The following is a 16,511-nucleotide window of genomic DNA, read 5'->3' on the forward strand; positions in this document are numbered from 1 at the left end:
ACGGACATGACGAGGAGTCTCAAAATGGTCGAGACGTAAAGATCGATATATTGGACGACTATGTTTGGACACCAGAAAGGTTCCGAAAGGTTTCGGACATATACCAGAGTACCGGGGGTTATCGGAACCCCCCGGGGGGCTTCATGGGCCTACATGGGCCTTAGTGGAAATGGAGGGCAGCAAGGGGAGTGTGGGGCGCGCCCCCAAGGCCCAAACTGAATTGGTTTAGGGCAAGGGGGGCCGTGTTGGGGAACGTAGCATAAATTCAAAATTTTCCTACGTGTCACCAAGATCTATCTATGGAGTCATCTAGCAACGAGGGAGGAGTGGATCTACATACCCTTGTAGATCGCGCGCGGAAGCGTTCAAGAGAACGGGGTTGATGGAGTCGTACTCGTCGTGATCCAAATCACCGATGATCCTAGCACCGAATGGACGGCACCTCCGCGTTCAACACACGTACGGAGCAGCGACGTCTCCTCCTTCTTGATCCAGCAAGGGGGGAGGAGAGGTTGATGGAGATCCAGCAGCACGACGGCGTGGTGGTGGAAGTAGCGGGATTCCAACAGGGCTTCGCCAAGCGCTGCGGGAGGAGGGAGATGTGTCATGGGAGGGAGAGGGAGGCGCCAGGGCTTAGGTGTGGCTGCCCTCCCTTCCCCCACTATATATAGGGCCAAGGGAGAGGGGGGGCAGCCTTGGCCCTTCCTCCAAGGAAGGGTGCGGCCAGGGAGAAGTCCATCCTCCCCAAGGCACCTAGGAGGTGCCTTCCCCCTTTAGGACTCTTTCTTTCCCTTATCTCTTGGCGCATGGGCCTCTTGGGGCTGGTGCCCTTGGCCCATATAGGCCAAGGCGCACACCCCTACAGCCCATGTGGGCCCCCGGGGCAGGTGGACCCCCTTGGTGGACCCCCGGACCCCTTTCGGCACTCCCGGTACAATATCGATAATGCGCGAAACTTTTTCAGCGACCAAAACAAGACTTCCCATATATAAATCTTTACCTCCGGACCATTCCGGAACTCCTAGTGACGTCCGGGATCTCATCCGGGACTCCGAACAACTTTCGGGTTACCGCATACTAATATCTCTATAACCCTAGCGTCACCGAACCTTAAGTGTGTAGACCCTACGGGTTCGGGAGACATGCAGACATGACCGAGATGACTCTCCGGTCAATAACCAATAGCGGGATCTGGATACCCATGTTGGCTCCCACATGTTCCACGATGATCTCATCGGATGAACCACGATGTCAAGGACTTAATCAATCCCGTATACAATTCCCTTTGTCTAGCGGTACGATACTTGCCCTAGATTCGATCGTCGGTATCCCGATACCTTGTTCAATCTCGTTACCGGCAAGTCTCTTTACTCGTTTCGTAACACATCATCCCGTGATCAACTCCTTGATCACATTGTGCACATTATGATGATGTCCTACCGAGTGGGCCCAGAGATACCTCTCCGTTTACACGGAGTGACAAATCCCAGTCTCGATTCGTGCCAACCAACAGACACTTTCGGAGATACCTGTAGTGTACCTTTATAGCCACCCAGTTACATTGTGACGTTTGGCACACCCAAAGCACTCCTACGGTATCCGGGAGTTGCACAATCTCATGGTCTAAGGAAATGATACTTGACATTAGAAAAGCTTTAGCATACGAACTACATGATCTTGTGCTAGGCTTAGGATTGGGTCTTTGTCCATCACATCATTCTCCTAATAATGTGATCCCATTATCAATGACATCCAATGTCCATGGTCAGGAAACCGTAACCATCTATTGATCAACGAGCTAGTCAACTAGAGGCTTACTAGGGACATGGTGTTGTCTATGTATCCACACATGTATCTGAGTTTCCTATCAATACAATTCTAGCATGGATAATAAACGATTATCATGAACAAGGAAATATAATAATAACTAATTTATTATTGCCTCTAGGGCATATTTCCAACAGTCTCCCACTTGCACTAGAGTCAATAATCCAGTTAACATCGATATGTGATTAACACTCAAGGTCACATCCCCATGTGACTAACACCCAAAGAGTTTACTAGAGTCAATAATCTAGTTCACATTACCATGTGATTAACACTCAATGAGTTCTGGGTTTGAACATGTTATGCTTGTGAGAGATGTTATAGTCAACGGGTCTGAATCTTTCAGATCCGTATGTACTTCGCAAATCTCTATGTCATCTTGTAGATGCAACTACTACGCTACATTTGGAGCTATTCCAAATAACTGTTCTACTATACGAATCCAGTTTACTACTCAGAATAATCTGGATTAGTGTGAAAGTTTGCATCGGCGTAACCCTTTACAACGAACTCTTTTACCACCTCCATAATCGAGAAAATTCCTTAGTCCACTAGTTACTAAGGATAACTTTGACCGCTGTCCTGTGATCCATTCTTAGATCACTCTTGTACCCCTTGACTGACTCATGGCAAGGCACATTCTCAGGTGCGGTACACAGCATAGCATACTGTAGAGCCTATGTCTTAAGCATAGGGGATGAACTTCGTCCTTTCTCTCTATTCTGCCGTGGTCGAGCTTTAAGTCTTAACTTCATACCTTACAACTCAGGCAAGAACTCCTTCTTTGACTGATCCATCTTGAACACCTTCAAGATCATGTCAAGGTATGTGCTCATTTGAAAGTACCATTAAGCGTTTTGATCTATCCTTATAGATCTTTATGCTCAATGTTCAAGTAGCTTAATCCAGGATTTCCATTGAAAAACACTTTCCAAATAACCCTATATGCTTTCTAGAAATTCTACGTCATTTCTGATCAACAATATGTCAACAACATATATTCATCAGAAATTCTATAGTGCTCCCACTCACTTCTTTGGAAATACAAGTTTCTCATAAACTTTGTATACACCCAAAATCTTTGATCATCTCATCAAAGCATACATTCCAACTCCGAGATGCTTACTCCAGTCCTCAGAAGGATTGCTGGAGCTTTGCATACTTATTAGCATCTTTCAGGATTGACAAAACCTTCCGGTTGTATCACATACAACCTTTCCTCAAGGAAATCATCGAGTAAACAATGTTTTGACATCCTATCTGCAAGATTTCATAAATAATGCAGTAATCGCTAATATAATTCCAACAGACTCTTAGCATCGCTAAGAGTGAGAAAGTCTCATCGTAGTCAACTCCTTGAACTTGTCAGAAAACATCTTAACGACAAGTCGAGCTTTCTTAATGGTGATACTTACCATCATTGTCCGTCTTCCTTTTAAAATCCATATGTACCTAACAGCCTTACGACCATCAAGTAGTTCTTCCAAAGTCTACACTTTGTTTTCATACATGGATCCTATCTCGGATTTTATGGCCTCGAGCCATTTATCGGAATCCGGGCCCACCATCGCTTCTCCATGGCTCGTAGGTTCATTGTTGTTTAGCAACATGACTTCCAAGACAGGATTACGTACCACTCTGAAGTAGTACGCATCCTTGTCATCCCACGAGGTTTGGTAGTGACTTGATCTGAAGTTTCACTATCATAAGCTTCCACTTCAATTGGTGTAGGTGCCACAGGAACAACTCCTGTGCCCTGCCACACACTAGTTGAAGAGACGGTTCAATAACCTCATCAAGTCTCCACCATCCTCCCACTCAATTCTTTTGAGAGAAACTTTTCCTCGAGAAAGGACCCGATTCTAGAAACAATCCCTTATTGCTTTCGGATCTGAGACAGGAGGTATACCCAACTGTTTTGGGTGTCCTATGAAGATGCATTTATCCGCTTTGGGTTCGAGCTTATCAGCCTGAAACTTTTTCACATAAGCGTCGCAGCCCCAAACTTCTAAGAAATGACAGCTTAGGTTTCTCTAAACCATAGTTCATATTCGTGTCATCTCATCGGAATTACGTGGTTCCCTATTTAAAATGAATGTGGTTGTCTTTAATGCCTAACCCATAAACTATCATGGTAATTCGATAAGAGACATCATGGTATGCATCATATCCAATAAGGTGCAGTTATGATGTTCGGACACACCATCACACTATGGTGTTCCAGGCTGTATTAGTTGTGAAACAATTTCCACAATGTCTTAATTCTGTGCCAAACTCGTAATTCAGATATTCATCTCTATGATCATATCATAGATATTTTATCCTCTTGTCACGATGATCTTTCAACTTCACCCTGAAATTACTTGAACCTTTCAGTAATTCAGACTCGTGATTCATCAAGTAAATATACTCAACATCTACTCAAATCATTTGTGAAGTAAGAACATAACGATATCCACTACATGCCTCAGCACTCATTGGATTGCACACATCAAAATGTATTACTTCCAACAAGTTGCTTTCTAGTTCCATTTTACTGAAAACGAGGCTTTCAGTCATCTTGCCCATGTGGTATGATTTGCATGTCTCAAGTGATTCAAAATCAAGTGAGTCCAAACGGTCCATTTGCATGGAGTTTTTTTTCATGCATATACACCAATAGACATGGTTCGCATGTCTCAAACCTTTCAAAAATGAGTGAGTCCAAAGATCCATCAACATGGAGCCTCTTCATGCGTTTTATACCGATATGACTTAAGTGGCAGTGCCACAAGTAGGTGGTACTATCATTACTATCTTATATCTTTTGGCATGAACATGTGTATCACTATGATCGAGATTCAATGAACCATTCATTTTAGGTGCAAGACCATTGAAGGTATTATTCAAATAAACAGAGTAACCATTATTCTCCTTAAATGAATAACCATATTGCGATAGACATAATCCAATCATGTCTATGCTCAACGCAAACACCAATCTCGATGGTAGAGGGAGCGTGCGATGCTTGATCATATCAACATTGGAAACACTTCCAACACATATCGTCAGCTCACCTTTAGCTAGTCTCCGTTTATTCCGTAGCTTTTATTTCGAGTTACTAACACTTAGCAACCGAACCGGTATCTAATACCCTGGTGCTACTAGGAGTACTAGTAAAGTACACATCAACACAATGTATATCCAATATACTTCTATCGACCTTGCCAGCCTTCTCATCTACCAAGTATCTAGGGTAATTCTGCTCCAGTGGCTGTTCCCCTTATTACAGAAGCACTTAGTCTCGGGTTTGGGTTCAACCTTGGGTTTCTTCACTAGAGCAGCAGTTGAATTGCCATTTCATGAAGTATCCCTTCTTGCCCTTGCCCTTCTTGAAACTAGTGGTTTTACCAACCATCAACAATTGATGCTCCTTCTTGATTTCTACTTTTGTGGTGTCAAACATCGCGAATATCTCAAGGATCATCATATATGTCCCTGATATATTATAGTTCATCACGAAGCTCTAGCAGCTTGGTGGTAATGACTTCGGAAAAACATCACTATCTCATCTGGAAGATCAACTCCCACTCGATTCAAATGATTGTTGTACTCAGACAATCTGAGCACAAGCTCAACAATTGAGCTTTCTCCTTAGTTTGCAGGCTAAGAAAATCGTCGAAGGTCTTATACCTCTTGACGTGGGCACGAGCCTGAAATCCCAATTTCAGCCCTCGAAACATCTCATATGTTTCGCAACGTTTCAAAACATCTTCGGTGCCTCAACTCTAAACCGTTTAACTGAACTATCACGTAGTTATCAAAATGTGTATGTCAGATGTTCGCAACATCCACAGACAACGTTCGAGGTTCAGCACACTGAGCAGTGCATTAAGGACATAAGCCTTCTATGAAGCAATGAGGACAATCCTCAGTTTACGGACCTAGTCCGCATAATTGCTACTACCAACTTTCAACTAAATTTTCTCTAGGAACATAACTAAACAGTAGAACTGAAGCGCGAGCTACGACATAATTTGCGAAGACCTTTTGACTATGTTCAGGATAATTAAGTTCATCTTGTGAACTCCCACTCAGATAGACATCCCTCTAGTCATCTAAGTGATTACATGATCCGAGTCAACTAGGCCGTGTCCGATCATCACGTGAGACGGACTAGTCAACATCGGTGAACATCTTCATGTTGATCATATCTACCATACGACTCATGCTCGACCTTTCGGTCTCTTGTGTTCCGAGGCCATGTCTGTACATGCTAGACTCGTCAAGTCAACCTAAGTGTTTTGCATGTGTTCCGAGGCCATGTCTGTACATGCTAGGCTCGTCAACACCCGTTGTATTCGAACGTAAGAATCTATCACACCCGATCATCACGTGGTGCTTCGAAACGACGAACTTTCGCAACGGTGCACAGTTAGGGGGAACACTTTCTTGAAATTTTAATGAGGGATCATCTTATTTACTACCGTCGTTCTAAGCAAATAAGATGTATAAACATGATAAACATCACATGCAATCAAATAGTGACATGATGTGGCCATCATCACTTTGCTCCTTTTGATCTCCATCTTCGGGGCTCCATGATCATCATCGTCACCGGCATGACACCATGATCTCCATCATCATGATCTCCATCATCATGTCTTCATGAAGTTGTCTCGCCAACTATTACTTCTACTACTACAGCTAACGGTTAGCAATAAAGTAAAGTAATTACATGGCGTTGTTTAATGACACGCAGGTCATACAATAAATAAAGACAACTCCTATGGCTCCTGCCGGTTGTCATACTCATCGACATGCAAGTCGTGAATCCTATTACGAGAACATGATCAATCTCATACATCACATATATCATTCATCACATACTTTTGGCCATATCACATCACATAGCATACCCTGCAAAAACAAGTTAGACGTCCTCTAATTGTTGTTTGCATGTTTTACGTGGCTGCTATGGGTTTCTAGCAAGAACGTTTCTTACCTACGCAAAAACCACAACGTGATATGCCAATTGCTATTTACCCTTCATAAGGACCCTTTTCATCGAATCAGATCCGACTAAAGTGGGAGAGACAGACACCCGCTAGCCACCTTATGCAACTAGTGCATGTCAGTCGGTGGAACCAGTCTCACGTAAGAGTACGTGTAAGGTCGGTCCGGGCCGCTTCATCCCACAATGCCACCGAATCAAGATTGGACTAGTAACGGTAAGCATATTGAACAAAATCAACGCCCACAACTACTTTGTGTTCTACTCGTGCATAGAAACTACGCATAGACCTAGCTCATGATGCCACTGTTGGGGAACGTAGCATAAATCAAAATTTTCCTACGTGTCACCAAGATCTATCTATGGAGTCATCTAGCAACGAGGGAGGAGTGGATCTACATACCCTTGTAGATCGCGCGCGGAAGCGTTCAAGAGAATGGGGTTGATGGAGTCGTACTCGTCGTGATCCAAATCACCGATGATCCTAGCACCGAACGGACGGCACCTCCGCGTTCAACACACGTACGGAGCAGCGATGTCTCCTCCTTCTTGATCCAGCAAGGGGGGAGGAGAGGTTGATGGAGATCCAACAGCACGACGGCGTGGTGGTGGAAGTAGCGGGATTCCAACAGGGCTTCGCCAAGCGCTGCGGGAGGAGGGAGATGTGTCATGGGAGGGAGAGGGAGGCGCCAGGGCTTAGGTGCGGCTGCCCTCCCTTCCCCCCACTATATATAGGGCCAAGGGAGAGGGGGGCACAGCCTTGGCCCTTCCTCCAAGGAAGGGTGCGGCCAGGGAGGAGTCCATCCTCCCCAAGGCACCTAGGAGGTGCCTTCCCCCTTTAGGACTCTTTCTTTCCCTTATCTCTTGGCGCATGGGCCTCTTGGGGCTGGTGCCCTTGGCCCATATAGGCCAAGGCGCACACCCCTACAGCCCATGTGGCCCCCCGGGGCAGGTGGACCCCCTTGGTGGACCCCCGGACCCCTTTCGGCACTCCCGGTACAATATCGATAATGCGCGAAACTTTTTCGGCGACCAAAACAAGACTTCCCATATATAAATCTTTACCTCCGGACCATTCCGGAACTCCTCATGACGTCCGGGATCTCATCCAGGACTCCGAACAACTTTCGGGTTACCGCATACTAATATCTCTATAACCCTAGCGTCACCGAACCTTAAGTGTGTAGACCCTACGGTTTCGGGAGACATGCAGACATGACCGAGATGATTCTCCGGTCAATAACCAACAGCGGGATCTGGATTCCCATGTTGGCTCCCACATGTTCCACGATGATCTCATCGGATGAACCACGATGTCAAGGACTTAATCAATCCTGTATACAATTCCCTTTGTCTAGCGGTACGATACTTGCCCGAGATTCGATCGTCGGTATCCCGATACCTTGTTCAATCTCGTTACCGGCAAGTCTATTTACTCGTTTCGTAACACATCATCCCATGATCAACTCCTTGATCACATTGTGCACATTATGATGATGTCCTACCGAGTGGGCCCAGAGATACCTCTCCGTTTACATGGAGTGACAAATCCCAGTCTCGATTCGTGCCAACCCAACAGACACTTTCGGAGATACCTATAGTGTACCTTTATAGCCACCCAGTTACGTTGTGACATTTGGCACACCCAAAGCACTCCTACGGTATCCGGGAGTTGCACAATCTCATGGTCTAAGGAAATGATACTTGACATTAGAAAAGCTTTAGCATACGAACTACATGATCTTGTGCTAGGCTTAGGATTGGGTCTTTGTCCATCACATCATTCTCCTAATGATGTGATCCCGTTATCAATGACATCCAATGTCCATGGTCACGAAACCGTAACCATCTATTGATCAACGAGCTAGTCAACTAGGCTTACTAGGGACATGGTGTTGTCTATGTATCCACACATGTATCTGAGTTTTCCTATCAATACAATTCTAGCATGGATAATAAACGATTATCATGAACAAGGAAATATAATAATAACTAATTTATTATTGCCTCTAGGGCATATTTCCAACAGGCCTGCCCCCTCTTTCCTTCTCCTCCTCTCCCTTTCCTTCCCCCTCTCCTACTCCTAGTAGGAAAAGGAGGACTCCCCCTCTTGGCGCGCCTCTCCCTGGCCGGCCGCCTCCTCCCCTTGCTCCTTTATATACGGGGGCAGGGGGCACCCCATAGACACAACAATTCATCATTGATCTCTTAGCCGTGTGCGGTGCCCCCCCTCCACCATAATCCACCTCGATCATATCATAGCGGTGCTTAGGCGAAGCCCTGCGTCGGTAGCATCATCATCACCTTCACCATGCCGTAGTGCTGACGAAACTCTCCTGTGAAGCTTTGCTGGATCAGAGCTCGCGGGACGTCATCGAGTTGAACGTGTGCAGAACTCGGAGGTGTCCTGCGTTCAGTACTTGGATCGGTCGGATCGTGTAGACGTACGTCTACATCAACCGCATTGTTCGGTCTACGAGGGTACGTGTACACACTCTCCCCTCTCATTGCTATACATCACCATGATCCTGTGTGTGTATAGGATTTTTTTTAAATTACTACATTCCCCAATAGTGGCATCCGAGCCAGGTTATTGCGTAGGTGTTATATGCACGAGTATATCACAAGTGAGTTGTGGGCGATACAAGTCATACTGCTTACCATCATGTCATATACTTTGGTTCGGTGGTATTGTTGGATGAAGTGGCCTGGACCGACATTACGCGTACGCTTACGCGAGACTGGTTCTACCGACGTGCTTTGCACACAGGTGGCTGGCGGGTGTCAGTTTCTCCAACTTTAGTTGAACCGAGTGTGGCTACGCCCGGTCCTTGAGAAGGTTAAAACATCACTAACTTGACAAACTATCGTTGTGGTTTTGATGCATATGTAAGAACGGTTTTTGCTCAGCCCGTAGCAGCCACGTAAAACTTGCAACAACAAAGTAGAGGACGTCTAACTTGTTTTTGCAAGGCATGTTGTGATGTGATATGGTCAAGACATGATGCTATATTTATTGTATGAGATGATCATGTTTTGTAACGGAGTTATCGGCAACTGGCAGGAGCCATATGGTTGTCGCTTTATTGTATGCAATGCAATCGCCCTGTAATTGCTTTACTTTATCACTAAGCGGTAGCGATAGTCATAGAAACAATAGTTGGCGAGACGACAACGATGCTACGATGGAGATCAAGGTGTCGCGCCGGTGACGATGGTGATCATGGCGGTGCTTTGGAGATGGAGATCAAAGGCACAAGATGATGATGGTCATATCATATCACTTATATTGATTGCATGTGATGTTTATCCTTTATGCATCTTATTCTGCTTTGTTTGACGATAGCATTATAAGATGACCTCTCACTAAATTTCAAGGTAAAAGTGTTCTCCCTGAGTATGCACCGTTGCCAAAGTTCGTTGTGCCGAGACACCATGTGATGATCGGGTGTGATAAGCTCAACGTTCATCTACAACGGGTGTAAGACAATTTTACACACACAGAATACTCGGGTTAAACTTGACGAGCCTAGCATATGCAGATATGGCCTCGAAAAACCGAGACCGAAAGGTCGAGCGTGAATCATATAGTAGATATGATCAACACAGTGATGTTCACCATTGAAAACTACTCCATTTCACGTGATGATCGGTTATGGTTTAGTTGATATGGATCACATGATCACTTAGATGATTAGAGGGATGTCTATCTAAGTGGGAGTCCTTAAGTAATATGATTAATTGAACTTAAATTTATCATGAACTTAGTACCTGATAGTATTTTGCTTATCTATGTTATTGTAGATAGATGGCCCGTGCTGTTGTTCCGTTGAATTTTCATGCGTTCCTTGAGAAAGCAAGGTTGAAAGATGATGGTAGCAATTACAGGGACTGGGTCCGTAACTTGAGGATTATCCTCATTGCTGCACAGAAGAATTACGTCCTGAAAGCACCGCTGGGTGCCAGGCCTGCTGCAGATGCTGTTGATGACGTTAAGAACGTGTGGCAGAGTAAAGCTGATGACTACTCGATAGTTCAGTGTGCCATGCTTTACGGCTTAGAACCGGGACTTCAATGACGTTTTGAACGTCATGGAGCATATGAGATGTTCCAGGAGTTGAAGTTAATATTTCAAGCAAATGCCCGGATTGAGAGATTGAAGTCTCCAATAAGTTCTATAGCTGCAAGATGGAGGAGAGTAGTTCTGTCAGTGAACATATACTCAAAATGTCTGGGTATCATAATCACTTGACTCAACTGGGAGTTAATATTCCTGTTGATAGTGTCATTGACAGAGTTCTTCGATCACTGCCACCAAGCTACAAAAGCTTCATGATGAACTATAATATGCCAGGGATGAATAAGACAATTCTCGAGCTCTTCGCAATGCTAAAGGCAGCGGAGGTAGAAATCAAGAAGGAGCATCAAGTGTTGATGGTCAACAAGACCACCAGCTTCAAGAAAAAGGGTAAAGGGAAGAAGAAGGGGAACTTCAAGAAGAACAACAAACAAGTTGCTGCTTAGGAGAAGAAACCCAAGTCTGGACCTAAGCCTGAGACTGAGTGCTTCTACTGCAAACAGACTTGTCACTGGAAACGGAACTGCCCCAAGTATTTGGCGGATAACAAGGATGGCAAGGTGAACAAAGGTATATGTGATATACATGTTATTGATGTGTACCTTACTAGAGCTCGTAGTAGCACATGAGTATTTGATACTGGTTCTGTTGCTAATATTTGCAACTCGAAACAGGGACTACGGATTAAGCGAAGACTGGCTAAGGACGAGCTGACGATGCGCGTAGGAAATGGTTCCAAAGTTGATGTGATTGCCGTTGGCACGCTACCTCTACATCTACCTCCGTGGTTAGTTTTAGACCTGAATAACTGTTATTTGGTGCCAGCATCGAGCATGAACATTATATCTGGATCTTGTTTGATGCGAGATGGTTATTCATTTAAATCTGAGAATAATGGTTGTTCTATTTATATGAGTAATATCTTTTATGGTCATTGAGGGAGTCCTGGATTAGGGGGTGTTCGGATAGCCGGACTATACCTTCAGCCGGACTCCTGGACTATGAAGATACAAGATTGAAGACTTCATCCCGTGTCCGGAAGGGACTTTCCTTGGCGTGGAAGGCAAGCTTGGCGATACGGATATGTAGATCTCCTACCATTGTAACCGACTCTATGTAACCCTAACCCTCTCCGGTGTCTATATAAACCGGAGGGTTTTAGTTTGTAGGACACAACAATCATACCATAGGCTAGCTTCTAGGGTTTAGCCTCTCCGATCTCATGGTAGATCTACTCTTGTACTACCCATATCATCAATATTAATCAAGCAGGACGTAGGGTTTTACCTCCATCAAGAGGACCCGAACCTGGGTAAAACTTCGTGTCCCTTGCCTCCTATTACCATACGGCCTAGACGCACAGTTCGGGACCCCCTACCCGAGATCCGCCGGTTTTGACACCGACATTGGTGCTTTCATTGAGAGTTCCTCTGTGTCGTCGCCATCAGGAAGGATGCCTCACCCCGTCTTTAAAAACGGCACCGTTGCTAAGGGAGCTTTGGCTGTCGGCCAAACCCTCCGGCTAGGTGGTTTTCTTATGACCGCCTGTTCGGCTTCTGCGCCGACGATGACCTCTCGAGCCATCGAAAACAATCTTCATGTCAGCTCAGAACTCGCCAAGCAGTTAGATCCAATGGAGCTCTCCTCCATAAACGAGCTCTTGGATCGCATCGCCGCCCTGGGAGTCGCTACGGATTACGACCAGATTGGGCCTAAACCCGATCTGAGAGAGATTAACTCTCCCCAAGTCACCCATCACGTTGCCGTGGTAGAGGGACAGTGCGGCGACCCTTCATCTATCTTAAGGACTAGCTACGTACGGATTCCCGATCCCTCCAAGCCGGATACCCGCGGAGGGGAGGATATCACTCAAGACCTGAACTTAGAGTCAGGCGACGGGCTGGATTCATTGGACAACATCCAGGAATCCAAATTTTTGAGTTCGGGAATTCCTCGGCCTCTGAGCCTCAGATTGGGTGAGGCTTCGGATTTAATTCCACCCACCCACCCGAACATAAGCGATCTATCCCAAATCAGGCAAGAGCCTGAAGAAATAGTACATCATTACTGGGCCAGATTCCTCCTGGTTAGGAACAGGATAAGGGACTGCCGCGAGGAAGACGCAATCTCAATCTTCTGCAATAATTGCACGGACAAGGGAATCCTCAACGCCATAAGTCACCATGATATTACACGCTTCGCTGACTTGGCGTCCATTGTACGAAAGTATTGTGCGATGGAAAGCGCCTGGAAAACCGAAATAAAATTTTGGGACGATCCGGCCCTGAATACAAACCCAGTTCGAAATAAAAGAGTGCATCATCGCCAGACACCCGGGTCAAACACCAAAAAGCAAAAACCCTCTACAGGGCATGGAACCGTACTGGAAGGATGGCTTAATGGACCCTGTAAAATTCACAGTACAGAGGACGCCACACCAACTCACAACCTTAGAGCATGTTGGATACTCCGGTAGGTGGCCAAAATTGGCAAAGATCTCCTAATTCCGGAGGCCACAGAAAGCCACCCCAGAGACACCAATACGGTATTAACAGTCTTCAAGACTTTCGCATCAAATAATATGCGAAAAAGGACACTCCGCAGCCTTGCCGAAGTCTACCAAGTAGCAACAATAAACCCATGGAGTGACATGACTATTACCTTTAACGCCAGTGATGAACCTAAATTCCGAACAGCCCGAGCACCGGCCGCATTGGTCCTTAGTCCAATAGTGGACGGCTTTCGTCTTACCAAGGTACTCATGGACGGCGGCAGCAGATTGAACCTCATTTATGAGGAAACCCTTCAAAAAATGGAAATAGACTGGAACCACATTGAGCGAAGCAGCACAACCTTTAGAGGAATAATCCCCAGTCGGGAAGCGCGCTGTACAGGAAAAATCACACTAGATGTGGTGTTCGGCACGCCGGATAATTACAGGTCCGAAGAGGTCACGTTCCATGTGGCTCCATTCAGCAGTGGTTATCATGCTCTGCTAGAGCGGGAAGCATTTACAATCTTCCAAGCAATACCCCATTACGGGTACATGAAGCTCAAGACGCCCGGGCCTAACGGGATCATCACTCTCGCTAGTGATCCGGACATAGCACTTCGCGCCGAAAACAAGACAGCCGCACTGGCCCTCGAGGCACTATCCAAAGCCCTAGCGGCTAAGGAACTGACTGCGCTGCGCTCCATGGTGAATAGGGACGATGTGGTACTCGACAAAAGATCCAAGTCCACCTCCTTTAAACCGGCGGACGAAATAGTCAAATTCCAGGTCCATCCAACGGACCCCAATAAAACAGCTTCCATCGGGTCACAGTTAAACCCTGATGTAGATGCCGTACTGCGAGAGTTCCTACGAGAGAACTGGGACATTTTCGCCTGGCACCCTTCAGACATGCCAGGAATCCCATGTAGGCTGGCCGAGCACAGCTTAAATATCCCAAAAGGATTCAAACCTGTCAAACAAGCTCTTCGGCGTTTTTCCGAACCTAAGAGACAGGCCATGGGAGAGGAGCTAGCAAAGCTATTGGAGGCCGGATTCATCAGAGATATAAAACATCCGGACTGGCTAGCAAACCTGGTGATGGTACCAAAGAAGGACAAATCCTAGCGCCTGTGCATTGATTTTAAAGACCTTAGCAAGGCTTGCCCAAAGGATCCCTTCCCCCTCCCCCGCATCGATCAAATTATCGACGCTACCGCATGACACGATTCGTTGTGTTTCCTCGACGCATATTCCGGCTACCATCAAATCAAGATGGCAGAATCAGACCAAGCCGCAACGGCATTTATCACACCATACGGCCCATTCTGCTTCAACACAATGCCCTTCAGGCTCAAAAACGCCGGCGCAACATATCATCGCATGATTCAGACATGTCTGGCAAACCAGATCGGCAAAACAGTGGAGGCATATGTAGATGATGTGGTCGTCAAAACAATACATGTCGAATCTCTAGTAGACGACTTGAGGCTCACATTTGATAACCTCCGAACAAACGACATCAAGCTCAACCCGGAAAAATGCGTTTTCGGCGTTCCAGCCGGAAAGCTCTTGGGCTTCATTGTATCCGGTAGAGGAATTGAAGCAAATCTAGCCAAGATACGAGCTCTGTCACAATTGGATATCCCAAAGGACCTCAAACAAATACAAAAGTTAACCGGGTGTGTGGCGGCTCTAAGCCGCTTTTATCTCCCGCTTGGGAGAAAAGGCCCTACCCCTTTACCGCCTCCTTTGGTGCACCGAACACTTCGAATGGACGGATGCAGCCACGACCGGACTCGACGAAATAAAAGCCATATTGGCAACAAACCCAGTCCTGGCCGCGCCAAACATTGGCAAACCAATGGTATTGTACATTGCAGCAACACATCAGGTTGTAAGCGCAGTGCTCGTCGTCGAACGAGAAACGGACGGACACAATTTCCCCCTTCAAAAGCCGGTCTATTATGTGTCCACTGTCCTCACTCCATGCAAATCACGGTACCCGCATTATCAAAAGATTGCGTACGCGGTATTCATGGCATCCCGGAAACTACGACACTACTTTCAAGAGTGTTCAATAACAGTTGCCTCAGAAGTACCACTTAACGATATTATAAACAACCATGACGCAATGGGCCGGATTGCAAAATGGGCCATTGAGCTCCTCCCGTTCGACATAACTTATAAGCGACGGCGAGCCATCAAGTCGCAAGTTTTGGCCGACTTCGTCGCAGAATGGACGGAGGCCGAACTCCCTAAAGAGTACGGCACATATTCAAATTGGATCATGCATTTCGACGGCTCAAAGATGTTGGCTGGACTAGGGGCTGGCATCGTTTTGACATCCCCCATAGGAGACACAGTTCAATACGTACTCCAGATTATGTACACAGACTCCAACAATGCAGCCGAATATGAGGCCCTTTTACATGGTCTCCGGATGGCAGTATCCATGGGCATTCAACGCCTAGAGGTGCGCGGGGACTCGAACCTCGCAATATCCCAAATAAATGGAGACTTTGATGCCAAGGATCCAAAAATGGCAGCTTACCGCAACGCCGTCCTAAAAATGTCAGCTCGGTTCGAAGGGCTTGAATTTCACCATATAACCCGGGAAAATAATCAGGCGGCAGATGTCCTGGCACGCATCGGCGCAAAACGCGATGTAGTCCTCCCCCCCAACATCTTCTTGGAAAGGCTGTTCAAGCCATCCGTAGTATGGGAAGGGGAGCCGAACAATAACAGCCCGGACCCAACCGCACTGCCCGACACCGAACATTCTGACACAATCGGAGGCTCTGCCAATGAAATAACAACTTCAGCCCACGTAATAATGGCCGTCATCGCCCCGTGGACAAAACCATTCCTCGCCTACCTTACTAGGCAGGAACTCCTCGAGGACCAAAATGAGGCACGCTGCATAGTGCGGCGATCCAAAGCCTACAAAGTCCACGAGGGAGAGCTTTATAAGAAAAGCACTACCGGAGTCCTTCAAAGGTGCATCTCCGAAGAGGAAGGGCGGAACCTCCTGGCTGAAATTCATGCCGGACTCGGAGGTCATCACGCTGTAGCTCGGTCCCTTGTAAGCAAGGCCTTCCGTACAGGCTTTTATTGGCCGA

This window comes from Triticum urartu, chromosome 5 (genome assembly GCF_003073215.2).
Source record: "Triticum urartu cultivar G1812 chromosome 5, Tu2.1, whole genome shotgun sequence".
Lineage (NCBI taxonomy): Eukaryota > Viridiplantae > Streptophyta > Magnoliopsida > Poales > Poaceae > Triticum > Triticum urartu.